This window comes from Hypanus sabinus, chromosome 6, assembly GCF_030144855.1.
Source record: "Hypanus sabinus isolate sHypSab1 chromosome 6, sHypSab1.hap1, whole genome shotgun sequence".
NCBI lineage: Eukaryota > Metazoa > Chordata > Chondrichthyes > Myliobatiformes > Dasyatidae > Hypanus > Hypanus sabinus.
Genome location: NC_082711.1, coordinates 158,964,693 through 158,975,575, shown reverse-complemented (window position 1 = coordinate 158,975,575; position 10,883 = coordinate 158,964,693). Strand labels below are relative to the sequence as shown.

The 10,883-nt window shown below is 39.8% G+C and overlaps 1 long non-coding RNA gene across 2 annotated transcripts in view; it reads right to left on the bottom strand.

The window, feature by feature from the left end:
- Window positions 1-1,184: 1,184 nt before the first annotated feature.
- Window positions 1,185-10,883, bottom strand: part of LOC132396006 (uncharacterized) — a 130,559-nt gene continuing 120,860 nt past the window's right edge. For both annotated transcript variants that reach the window (XR_009512805.1, XR_009512806.1), the window contains exon 4: window positions 1,185-1,735. This is a non-coding gene — a long non-coding RNA (uncharacterized LOC132396006). The remainder of the gene's footprint in view (window positions 1,736-10,883) is intronic.

Here is a 10,883-nt window from a genome sequence, read left to right as displayed (position 1 = left end):
AAAGGGAATTCTGAGAATAGGGAGCAGTTGCCTAAGGTCCAGAAACCCTCACCTCCTACCTCTGAACTGGCACTTCCAGGAGTTATGGAAAATCATAATAATGTTGTTGTTTCATTATCAACATTTTTTTCAACTCTTAATAAACTGACTGTCTGAGCATGTGCAGTGTACTGAAGCACCAATTATTTCTTCCCCGCCTGCTGTGCTTTGTGTCTGTAGCTTCACAGTGATTTGCCCCACAAATATGATGAGCTGAGACCAAGGCTTTGGGCCTACTCCAGGCGGCTCCAGGGATTCGTATCTAAGGACTCAATTTGGTTCAGAACCCTGTTGCTCATTTCTATTGTTTACATGATTTGTGTTTTTCTTCTTCTTCTCTGCACATTGGGTATTGGTATTTTTTTTTAAACTTGGTTCTTTTCGGGTTTCTTGCTTTATGGCTGCCTGTAAGCAGACAAATCTTAAGGTTGTATAATTCATAGATTCCTTGATAATTCTTCGAATGTTTGAATGCTCACTTACATGGGATTCTCAGGAACAACATGTTGCCAAGCCTTTTCTTAACACATTTTGTTAGGGAATGTAATAAATTAGCACAGGTAATGTCAGGGAGTAGCACTTTTCTTTTATAGCCGTTTGCCAATTTTGTAAGTTTTGTAATCAAATACCTAAACATTAAAGTAATTTGCATCTCCCCTTCTTTACCACCTAGCTCTGTAGCAGCATTAAGCACTCAGTGTGTACATTGCAGATTCCACTTGTAAATGTTTACCCAACCTCTTTCAGTTACAAAGGTTGTCAAACAAAAGATTACTTTCTAAAATAAATCTTGATAAAATGAGGCAAGTTTTGTAGAAAGGGAAGTGGTGTGTGCAAGATTCTTAATAATGTAAGAAGTATGTAGTAAATCCAAGAAGAAATGGGTTTAGAATTAAAAACACAAAGGACTAATGAATTAGCCTAAAATCAAAGACAGAAATTAATCTACTTGCCAATAAAAAGCTATGTACAGATGTAAAGACACAAATTAATGTCCACTTTTTGTGATCAGCTTTCCAGACAATTAATTACAGGAAGAAGCATTGACTAGTTCATTCAATAAGTCTTGAAAAGTGCAATTATTTCATTACTGAATATCTCACTATAACAGCTACAAACCGCACTGGTTATTAAAGTGACCAAGTGAACTTGTGGGAAAATAAGACTGAAAATGAGTGTTAACCTCACCTCATTCTTTGACCCTTATTTAATGTGTGATAGTTGATCTGAACATTAATTGATGAGTCCAAAAACACAAAATCAATAGCTGTGTTGGAAGAAAATATGTTAATTTCCTCAGGGCTCAAAAACAATTCTTCATCATATCTAAGTTGATGTGGAAATAAAAATGATTGTTTTTTTCTTTAGGAGTATTTTAGGTAAAGACAATGATTTGAGATTCTGAAGGTAGCCCTTCACCTAACCATCCAACGAAAAGGTTACAGTTTTACATTGATCACCTACAGTATTTTGCATCCTGTCTGAATTCATTTCCCACTGTCTGTGGGATTTAAGATACTGGCGATTGATACAAACCTGTCAGTCCTCTCCTAAATTTACTTGCATTACACACTCTTATTTGCTTTTGCGCAGTGCTGCTTCCTGATGGTCTGGTCTTGGTGGAAGTTATGTATATGGATGTCAACTGTGGTGTTGTCGGTAATAATACCAATAATGTCATTCACGAATTCCAAACCTGAGGAAAAGTAGGAGAGACAGAAAAAAGAAATGATAGATCAGTTAGCTCGACATCATTAGCAGGAAAAGTGCTATGTTCTATATTCATATATAATGTATAATTAGGCCTTCGGCCTAACCAGTCCTTGCCAATTGAGATTCCCATCTAAACTAGTGATTTGCATTGACAATGTCCCAAGTATTTTCAGCACTGTAATTGCGCTTCCTTGACTTTTCCCTGTTTTTATTTTTCGGGCAAATTCAACATAGAATTCATGTTGATGTTCTGTTCTGAAACACTGGGACATATCCAGAAATTTCACTGTTGGAACAAAAAACTAAATAGGCAGAACAAGTGATGGCAGTAACTGTAAACAGAAAGAAAATCATATATCTCTTGTTAATGTGAACATACCTCTGCTAATGATGGTTTTAAATTGATTTATGTATTTTCTATTGGATTGATTGGGCTTATTTCTTTTTACCCTGCTCCTTGCCTCGATTGCCAGCATCTACTTTTCTGACTCCGGCAAACAGTAGAGTTGAGACCACGTTTTGGATGTGCTTGGGTAACTCACATCCGATCATCAAAAGGCACAGGTCGCCAATGAGAGTGGATCAGTGAGTCACATTCATAAAAAGCATACTTCAAAAGCAAAAACTGATTCAAACTCAAAATAATTTTCATTTGCATCGAATATTCTGCATAGTAAGGGCAATCCAATTGAACACTGTGAATGTCACCAAATGAGGAATTACAGGCAAAGATTCAACTATTAGAATGATTATCTTAGGAATTTTTCCTGTCCATTGATGTTATAATTGAATATAATGAAGGTGCAGACAATATAAAGTTAATTTAAAACTAAAAAATTTATACCATGGGACTCACAAATATCAGGCTCTTTAAAATAAACAACTATTTTTCAATCAATTGTAGAGCAAGAAACATAGAAACACAACACACATGCAATGAAAGTTACAAGAGAGGCACTGGAATTGGAATTTATAATCAAACAAAAAGCGGGATCTCCCTGTGGCCATCAATTTCAATTCTACTTCCCATTCCCTTTTGACATGTCAGTCCATGGCCACCTCTACTGCCATGATGAGACCATACTCAGGTTGGAGGAGCAACACCTTATATTCAGTTTGGGTAGCCTCCAGCCTGATGGCATGAACATTGATACCTCAAACTTCAGGTAGTTGTACCCCCCACTCTCCTTCAGGTAATTGTACCCCCCATTCCCTATTCCCATTTCCTTCTTTCAATTTATCTCCTTACCTGCCCATCACCTCCCTCTGGTGCTTCTCCCCATTTCCTTTCTTCCATGATCTTGTTTCCTCTCCTATCAGATTCCCCCTTCTCTTTCCCCCATTGACTTTGTAGCTCCTGTCACCTCCTACCTTGTATATCTTCCTCCCCTCCTCCCACCTTCTTATTCTCACTTCTCATCTCTTTTTTTCAAGTCCTGATGAAGTTCTTACCCTCTTCCTTTTCAGTCCTGAAGAAGGTTCTCAGTCCGAAACATCAACTGTACTCTTCTCCATAGATGCTGCCTGGCCTGCTGAGTTCCTTCAGCATTTTGTGTGTGTTACTTGGAATTTATAACTGCTGAATTCATTCCACAAGCATTGAGTTAGTTTCCTCTAGTCTTCAGCAGTCAAGTAGTCCTGCTTTATTGTCCTCCCAATTTTTGTTTTGAACTTAATAAAAAATATTACTTCAGAACTGACAATTTCGCACATTTGATTTGGAACATGCTATCAATTGTTAATTTTCCCAACAGGCTGCAGATCAATAGACTGATAATAGAAGACCATTGATGTAATTTCATGGTCCTATTTTCTCGCAGTATTTTAATATGATGCAACTGAAGTGGGGGATTTATAAAATAATGGGCAATAGAACTACAATTTTTTACCTATTAAATACAAATAAGTGTGGGACTTCTGCCCACAAAGTCAAACTGACTGACGGTTGGCAGCTCCACAGCTGGTTCTTGGATCCTGTGCCAGGACAGACATGAGGCAGGGAGGGAAGAACAGAAGGAAAGGGCTAAGTGTTGGGATGAAGGAGAGATAAAGTTAACCGCAGAAACAGCACTGCTAGCTAGTTCCAGAAAATAGTACTGGCAGAAGTGGGCATTGTTGAACTCAGTCAAGTCTGAAAGGTCCTGTGCGTGTCTAACATTGAAAGATGAAGAGCAGTGTTTTCAGCTTCAGTTGTGCTTTATCGAATCAATGTAGGAGGGCAAAGACCAGATAGGTCAAATAGGAAATTAATCCAGTGAGTTTCACTCCATTACCCCCAGCCTTTTGTCTTTCCATGTAAACTTTCCAAACCGAAACCTCAGATTCAAATTCCTTCAACCCCAGAAGTTCTTATTTAAATTAGACACAGTGAATTTCTCATTTAAAGTGGGCCAGTATATAATCAAATACACACACACACACACACACACAGCTGGAGGAACTTAGCAAGGCAGGCAGCATCTGTGGAGGAGAATGAACAGTCAATATTTCGGACTGGGACTTTTCATCAGGGCTGGAAAGGAAGGGGGTAGAAGCCAGAAAAAGAAAGTGGCAGGAGGGGAAGGAGTACAAACAGGCAGATGATAGATGAGACCAGGTAAGGGTGAAGGTGGGTGGGTGAGGGAGGGGGAATGAGTTAGGAGGCTGGGAGTGGATAGGTGGAAGAGGTAAAGGCTGAAGAAGAAGGAGAGGACCATGGACTAGGAAGGGAACCAGCTGGAGTGAAGGGCAAGTGAAGAGAGGAAAAGGGACAAGAAATTGGAATAAGGAATTGGAAAAGGAGAGAAAGAAGGCAGGGTGGCAGATGGATTATGAGAAGCTACTCCTCCATTCTGAGTTTGATAGCTTTAGAGAAGGCTATGGACTGAGATATCAGAATGGAGTTCCTCCAGCATTTTGTTATTTACAGCATCTGCAGAACCATGTCTAGGAGCTGAACAAGAGTACTGTCTAAAAGGATATTCTGTGATACAATATAATATTCCACAGCTCCTATATCAACAAAACTGTCTTAATTTCTGACTGGTCAATGATTAAGGCTTGGTGGACAACTTGCTCTGTCTGAGGTTTGAGGAGATAACATTATCCATTTGAAAAAGTGGATTTCTTGTCTGGGGATGTGAAAGGAATTATAGAAAATTCATAAAGTGAAGTTATAAAACGAAAAAATGGACACAGACCAAGCAATTGCTTCCTTGTTGCTGTAGATAATTTTCAGCCTGGACTTTTAAGAGAGGAGTTCTGCATTACAGCACAGTCTACCCTTGGAGAAATGGCACATTGCACATCACTTATTTGACAAAGGTTATTAAAAAGTTTATATCTACCGAACTTCATCTTGATTCTTTGTCAGACCAAGGGGGAAGGGTTGAATGGACTGTGGACATCGCCAAGGTTATGCATGCCTGCAGCTAGGAGTGAGCCTGCCAATTCTATTCCTACCCTCGTGCCAGACCCTACCTCTGCTGAGCACTGCACCATCTGGTATCCCGGCTGAGAACCGGTGAAACTCGTCCAATGAGGACAAGGAAGTCAGACTGTCAGTCAAGCCTTGCATCCAAACTGTATGCTCACTGCTGGGAAGCTTCTACAAACAGAGTTGTCCTCCACTATCAGGAGTTTAAACTGACAGTAAAAGGTAGGTAGGCATCAGGAGATATATATCATGCTCTTAAACAAGTAGGCTATCCATTAACAAAGCAAAGTGACCCACGTGCATGAAAACTTGATGGGTATTGGGGTAGATGTTAGATTAGCAACTTTATAACTGCTAAAAGCAGTACAAGCTCACAAAGAAACTATTTTGGATACCTAAGGGAATCCTTGTTTTATGCTAAAATAGATTGAAGAGAAATCAGAAAAAAATTGACAATTTGAGAATCTGAAATTACGTGGAACACTCATGTATGGCAATTTCCAAAGCATGATAGGCATAAAGAAAGGTGACATAGTTTACTAAAAATTTAGAGGATATAGAGAACAGCTCTAAAGAAAAGGCAATTAAATGATTCAAGAATAAGTGTAAAATTCTACATCTACTTCCCAACAGCTAAAACAGCAAATGCATTGAGGACAGAGAGAGATAAGGGGAGAGAAGAGAAGAGAGGGGAAGAGAGGGAGAGGGAGAGGGAGAGGGAGAGGGAGGGGGAGAGGGAGAGGGAGGGGGAGAGGGAGGGGGAGAGGGCGAGGGCGAGGGCGAGGGCAAGGGCGAGGGAGAGGGAGAAGGAGAGAGGAGAGAGAGAGAGAGGGAGAGTGAGAGAGAGAGAGGAGAGAGAGAGAGATTGGAAACGTATATGTACAAACAGCTGCCGTCAACACTGCAGGAGAAGTTTGCACAGGCTGTGCTGTCTAATCCAAGTGAAAAGCAAAACCCTGCTTGACTGTTTGTTCTACCGAAATAGGATGGATTAAGGTTTTCCTTTGGCACAGTGACAGACCACCCTTGACCTGGGTCTTGTAAGAATTTGCATCTCGACACAAAGAGAAGGAGGAAAGGTTGGCTTGAAAAGAGAACAAAAGCAGAGAGGAAGGAATGGGGGGGGGGGGGGGGTGGAGTGCGAAGGAGGAAAACAATATTTTTATTTTTTGAATATCTTCTGGAAAGGACAGGTTAATACTAAAAATTATTAGAAGTCATAATTTTCACATCTAGGCTGGTGAGTTAGATACAAATACACAATATCATTTTCATGCTTTCCAAACTCCAAGATAAATAAAATATGACTTAAGTTACTGTGTTGAGTACATGTTAGGTACATGGTATGTCACATTCATATCTTATGTCTTGAACTGGTCTTTCTGTTGCGTTGGAATTATTCCTCAATTAGTACAAATCTGTATTTTAATATATGTTAACAATAAAATACTTAACATTTTCAGTGAGTGTCTGTGCTGTTGGTGGGAGGGGGTTAACGAAATTAAGTTTTAATCAAAGTTTGTGACTGGATAATAAGAAATAGATTGCTTTTAAAGTGTTTAACTCTTTAATCAATAAAAACAGTCTCTGTGCAGCAGCTGTTATTGGACAACCCACGTACTTTGAGCTGCAACAGTTAATTTGAATAAGTTCTCTTGTCAATTGGTATAGCATTGTGTCTATAACAACTGATGCCTCAAGGCAATGTCCAAATCTAGGAAGCTGTGTGTGTTTGGTAAATGGCTTTTATTGGGTTACCATCACTATCACAAACCTCCCTCAAATTCCACAAGAATCTTTTAGGACTGACATGGGTGAATCAAAATTGCTTAAAATATACCTCAATTAAAACATACTTGGTTGCTGTGGACTGCTTTCTTAAGCTGCATTATATGTTTTACAAACAGGTCAGAAATGAGTGAATGATTGTGTCACGACATCATTTAATAATGATGACATAATTGTGAAAAAGGTTTCTCCAATTTCTGGTAATTTTTCCCCCTTCTTCTTCCCTCTTCTTTAATTCTTCCCTTTGCTTCTCCCCACAATATCTTCTCCTTGCCTGTCTATCACCTCCATTTAGTGTCTCTCCTCCTTCCCTTTCTCCCATGGTCCACTGTCCTCTCCAATCAGATTCCTTCTTCTCCATCCCTTTATCTTTTGAACCTATCACCTCAAAGCTTCTTACTTCATCATCACTCCCCCACCCACCTGGCTTCACCTATCATCTCCTTGCTTCCATTCCTTCTCCTCTCTTCTTCCCCCACCTTCTTATTCTGGCAATTCCTCCTTTCTTTCCAGTCCTGATGAAGGGTCTCGACCAAAACGCCAACTGTTTATTCATTTCCATAGGTGCTGCCTGAGTTCCTCCAGCATTTTGTGTGTGTTGCTCTGGACTTCCAGCATCTGCAGAATTTCTTGTGTTTATGATCGTGAAAAAGATGTTTGATTTAAAGTCTACTCTTCTTTGCACACCTCCCCCTTTCCAAAAAGTTATGTCAGATAATTGTAACTTCCGCTCAACAAATTTTCTTATTAGAAAAGAAATTCATCTGAACTCCTTACATTGCTTTCTCAACCATCACTGTCAAGAAGAAATTAAATGGCATGGTAGCGTAGCGATTAGTGAAATTACACCACAGCATGAACTGTAAACTTGGCGTTCAGTTCCCACCACTGTCTATATGGAGCTCCCTCTGTTCTGCCTGTGACCATATGGTGCTTCGGTTTCCTCCCAAATACCAAAGAATTATGTTTTGGGTTACTGAATTGTGGGCAAACCAAGTTGGTGCCGGAAGCTCGGCAACACTTGCAGGCTGCCCAGAACAATCCTCACTGTCTTGATTTGTCACAAATAATGCATTTCACCGTACGTTTGAAGGTATGTGTGACAAATAAAGCTAATCTTAATCTTTATAAATGGCCATATATGATATCACCGTTAGTGGGATTGTTATGTGTAAGAAAGCTACTGTAATTACCCACTTATTACCACTCACCAGATAATTAAACGTTTATGAAACACTTAGAAACATAGAAAATCTACAGCACAATACAGGACCTTCGGCCCACAAAGTTCAGCAGAACATGTCCCTACCTTAGAAATTACTGGGGTTACCCATAGCCTTCTATTTTTCTAAGCTCCATGTACCAATCCAAAAGTCTCTTAAAAGACCCTATCGTATCCGCCTCCACCACCATCGCCGGCAGCCCATTCCACACACTCGCCACTCTCTGAGTAAAAAACTTACCCCTGACATCTCCTCTGTACCTACTCCCCAGCACCTTAAACCTGTGCCCTCTTGTCAGTACTTTGGGGAACACCTCAGAGAAATTAGTAAAGTTGCAATTATTGGCTTTAAATTCTGTTCCTCGGCAAGAGCTCTAAGATCTGGAATAGCTGGACATCAATATCGAGCTCTATATTGCAAGTCCACGGTAGTCTGCAGGACACACCAGCAAAATCCAGGTGCTTCTCTATCAGATGTGCACAAGTTGTGGGTCTCTGCAGAGAGTGTCCAGCATGTGGGGTTGTGCCCCTATCCACCTAAAGCACAGGGTGTAACATCAGAAAGGACAGGGTGGGATTGTGTGTTTGTGTTGAGTGCTCGGTATGCTGGGATCAAACAGAAGTACTGACAGCTGAGTGAGAGACCTCAGGCCTAACCTGGATCTCAATGAGCCTAATCTATCAAGAAGACTTCTCCTGCTTTTGGACCTGTTGCTGCCAACCTAACCATGAACAAATGTAAATTTACAGTGACCCTAGAAGTTTCCAAATTCTACCCATTATAGAAAAGTTACACACCAATGTTACTTAAATCACTGTCAAATATTGTGAACATTGGCTACCAATAAACTGAAGGCGGGCCTTGGTAGCTGGCTTACTTTACAATCATCAAGTATAATTTACAAGGAATCTGCTAAACAGAGAGAAATGGAAACTGCATCAGCCCTGAAGAAGAAGAATTATATATCCAGCAAAGTGCAGAATGTGGAGGAATGTGATCACGTAAATTATGTGCAAGGAAGCAGTTAGTTACACACAACAATGTGGTCATCAAGTTTAATTGACAGGCATCCCTCAATCACTTCTACTCTGGTATTGTCTCTAAATGCAGCCATTAAATTAAGCAACCATCTTCTATATTCATAGATTATTTGATGGTCAGCTGCAGAGTTTATTGCCAGACATCCCTGCCACCTATATAAGATTGTTCTTTAGGTATTTGAGACAGATCTGATGAACCACTACCAACAATTGCATTCACCTCTTAATACCTCACTTCTGATACCTCTTCAAATTAAGGCATCTTACTTCTCAAAGCTCTTTCACCGACAAAGAATGCAGTTGCAATAGCCTTTTCCGATGGAGATTAAATTTAACTTTGCCTTAATCTTCCTAAATATATTGTGATGCTTTTGAAATAGATTTCTTCACTGCCTGTGTTCAACAAATTCATAGCTATCTCCAATTCACAATGCTTTTTTTGGCAACTCTTTGATCAGAGATTAAAACCTCCTTCATCTATTATCTTTCACCCAGCTAGAAGTATTATTCTAGATCAGGGGTGGGCAAACTTTTTGACTTGAGGGCCACAAAGGGTTCTAAAATTTGACAGGGAGCAGGAGCAGATGGACGGAGTGTTTTGGTAATACACCTCATAAGAGAAAATAAAATATCATGGGATATGTAGAAAACGTGCTTTAATTTCAATTGAAAATGAACAAATGCATTACAACAAAATATCTGTCTTTGAAGTCCCATGGTATTTAGCTACTTATTGAGATGTCTTTTAAAACACTGAAAATTAAATGAATAAAATACAGCTTTTTTTAATAGTAACAGTTATTATTTTAAAGCACTGAAAATTCTGTTATCCTTCAAGATATTATCATCATCACTCTCCTCCTGACTGTCTTTATTTCAAAAACGGAAGGAGATGCAGGTCTACTTGTCCTGCTCCTTCTTATTCAATTGTCCCCTGTGCCAAAACTCAACAACGACCCACACAATGACAGAACAGTGAGAGCGCGCCAATATGCGGAGCTCTGTGCTCGCAAATCCCCGCAGGCTATTTCCCTTAGCCGGAACGCTGGCTAGTTGTGAGCTGGTTCGGATGTGCCAGGAAATGGGTCGCCACAAGGTCACAAAGTAAAGCGCAAATGTGGAGTAATACGCTGCACCTCAACAAAGGTCAATGTATATAGAGTGCGTCATCTATTGGGAAAACGCCAGAATTGCGGGGGAAAAACGTTAACAAGGTTTATTAATATAATTTCATCAAGTTCTGTGGGCCGGATTAAAAAGCTTAACGGGCCGCATATGGCCCGCGGGCCGTAGTTTGCCCATGCCTGTTCTAGATATCTGTTTAGGGATTAAAAATTTAGCGTAATGTCTCCCTGCCTATACGCTCCAAAGCAAACTGCAAAGATATCTGAATATAAATACATACCTATCATTTATTATAGACCAAATTTAGTAGGTTACTTTGCATTATTGAAAGGGAATTTGGCTGGGATAAGGTAACCCAAGTAAATAGATACATGTTAAATTGGATATTACCATGATAGAAATGATCCTGATGTCAAACTCTCCCTCCCGTTTAAAAACAATAAAGGGTAATGTGGAGATAATGAATGGTGCTCACATACTAATATGAACAGATTACTTGCAGACCACCCACAATCAGAGCAAAAGCCTTCTGAGTGGAAA